The sequence below is a fragment of the Adiantum capillus-veneris genome, chromosome 18 (assembly GCF_014529385.1).
Source record: "Adiantum capillus-veneris isolate H3 chromosome 18, ASM1452938v2, whole genome shotgun sequence".
Classification (NCBI taxonomy): Eukaryota; Viridiplantae; Streptophyta; class Polypodiopsida; order Polypodiales; family Pteridaceae; genus Adiantum; species Adiantum capillus-veneris.
In genome coordinates this window covers 14,753,481-14,756,685 of record NC_140948.1, presented here as the reverse complement: position 1 = coordinate 14,756,685, position 3,205 = coordinate 14,753,481, and positions in this window count along the sequence as shown.

The window sequence follows — 3,205 nt, the reverse complement described above, 5'->3', positions numbered from 1 at the left end:
CCTCCTCAATGGGTTAGGTAGCCAGTAGCACCACCACCACCAACTACACAAAAGAAACAACGATGGAGGCCAGGCACCATTGCTCTACAAGAGATACAAAAGTATAAAAAAAGAACAGAGACAATAATACCAAAGGTGACCTTCTCTCGGGTGGTGAGAGAAATAATGGAGGAACACAGTGACAGAGCTACGTGTATACAATATTCAACACTGTTGGACCTACAAGACATCACCAAGGACATTTTGGTACAGCTGTTCCTAGGCGGCGTATCTTGTATGATGCATGCCGAACAAGTTCTACTAAAGACTACAATTTTTTTTTTAGGAATCAACTTGAGAAATTATAGATGCTATCAAAAAAAGTAGTTTATCCCATGTAGGCCTTCCTCTAGAGATTTGTAACTTCTCTTTTTGAGATTTGTAATCTTTTTATATAATATCAATGACTCAATTTTTTTTAATCATTTAGAGAAATTATAACAATTGATTTTGTACATTGTGTTATTTTAGTATTTGAATTGTGTTTTGTCAAGTTGTAATATCAAATTGTTCCTCGCCTACACCTAACATGCACCCGATGGCCAAGGGGAGACCGATAGGGAAATTTTGGCAAAATCAAGCAACGAGGATACCATACAAGGCTGAGGCTATTCCTTCCTAGTCAAAACAACCTCTAGCATGCCGTGGCACACAGGGGATTTTTTTGCTTCTTTGTTTGCATCATTGCACATAGTACACCCCGTGCCCCGGACCAGCCCCATACGGATCCCTTGTTGCTTGATTTTGCGAAAATTTTCTCACCGATCTCCCCCCATCCATCGGGTGCATGTTAGGTGTAGGCCAGAGACGTTACAAGAAATTTTCTTGACAGCTTTTGTAGAACAATATGACCAAAAAAACAAGTACACACTCTGAACAAAATACAATTGACAAGACAAAATTTATCCCTATTGCTTTAAAAGTTACATCATGGTTGATTTGTATCGTTGTGAATTACATCTGTGGGTATGGACCGAATGGTTGACCAGACGTTATTTTTTTTTTAATATCTTTAGGGTTTGTTACCCCTAGACCTAGGCTTAAGGCACAATGCGAGGGGATTGACCCAGGGTGCTTGCTTGTAAAGGCATACAAGACAGCCTCTCAGTCCACAAATATACATTTGTGAGCATTGAGGGTGAGGGAATCTTCTGCAAGGATGGCAATTAGTGCTTTGCACTTGAGTAGCTCTACACTACCATGTTTGAAGAACTCCATGTGAGCAACTCAAAAGATGGATGGCCTCAAGTTGCTCAGGTAGTGCCACAAGGAGCTATCCCTACCAATTGGCATGCTACGAGAACCTCCAGTTTGCATTGCAAACTTATCAACATGGTATGCTGTCTGCAAAACAAATTGAAGAGCTTCAACACATGTAAGAAGTCATAAACAATTGATTAGGTTAAAAAATGTATACCTCAGTTCTTCATCCTTATCTTCAAGATTTTTTTTGTAAGATCAATGCTAGAGAAATCATCTCCGGACGCTTAGGAGTCGATAGTTTGTGTGGTTGGAAGGTGATCTTGGGGATGCTTTCGTAGAAGGTGGCACATGATTTAATTTCCACCAGGGTATCTTCTACAATTTGCATCAATTTTTGTTCATTGTCATTGGGAAGAAAAGAGAGGCTTGTTGGGAGAATCTGATCTCCCTCTATCATCCGATCTTCCTTCTCAGTAGAGCTGGGCTCTTGCAAAAGGACGAGTACCATAGATGCCTCAGCTAGCTCATCAACCTCTTCAATGTCTTCATTCTTTTCCTCCGCAATGGTTATAGGCAGTTTTTGACCGGCATTTTTCTTTAATTTTCCCTTCTTCATGTCCTCAAGCAAAAGTAAAACCAGTACCATGTCCCAAGAAATGAACTGGGTGTCTATACACCCCATGCCCAAGTCTATGAGGTCATCCGCATCCTCTATCTGACAACCTTGTTCAGTGAGCCCTTCATAAACCTTAACAGATGAAATCAAAAAAATTTGTTGACCACATAGAGGTGTTTGAGGAAATCCACTTGCAACCATGCCATGTCGGATCCCTCATACTCTATGGTATATTGTTCCATGTGCTATCCCATGTAGTCAAAAAAGCTTTGGAACACCTCTGCATGCAAATTGGCAATTGTCTACAAGTCAATCGTCCCCTTGACACACTTACTAGCTCATGTGCTCGATTTGCAATTCCTACATTTTAAAATTGTGCAAGAAGTGCATCACAAAGCGTCACCATGGGTTCGTTTGCAAGAAGATGGGAAGAGAGCTTAGAGTTAAAGTTTTGTGAATGTGAAAAATGAAGTTTAAAACTTTAAAAGTCACTTATACACCTAGGGTCACTTTTTTAAAAACACTTAAAAATATCATCAAATTAACTTAAAACTATATTTTTAAACAAAATCATGCGATAACCATCAAAAGACACGAACATTGAAGACACTCATGTTTCAAATCAATAAAATCATGAATTTCATTCGAAATCTTGAACAAATTGAAGTTTAACAAGTATATATAGACATGAGATTCAAAACACCATATTCATTAGTGGGAGAAAAATCGCATCAATTACAACCTTTATTAAAAATACATCGTGAAAACACAATGTTCTCACATAAGAGGCTCTTCTCTTTCCTAGAACAAACAACCTTTTTGTTGATTACAAAGAGGAATTACTTGAACAAGGTATATCTGAGATTAAAATACTCGCGAAGATGACCAAGGTGCCAATCCCTATTCACTGGGATGTTGTGCACTACATCATTGTGAAGGCATATTTGCAAGTCCTAACAACAATATCAAATTCTGGTGCCTCCCATTTTCCCATCGTTAGCTTCCATCTTCTGTAGGGAAAAACCATCGACAAGATTTACTTTGCAATATGGTCTTTGAACACCACATTCTCAAAAACTACATAGCATTTAATTCTATCTCCTTGGTGATTGAACACCTTGGTCTCCCATCTAGCTGCAAGGAAGCCGATCATCGCACTTCCCCCTTTGCAAGTCCACATTGTTGGTGTCGTGTGAACACTCTACAAAATCAAAAGATATACACAAACACATGAAGAGACATAAACCATGCTACCATTGCTTTGTGGGAACCATAGGAGCACTTCATTTTTGTATGCACATTTTTCTTAATTCTCCTTTTGGTTATTGCTATGCACTATCTGGATTA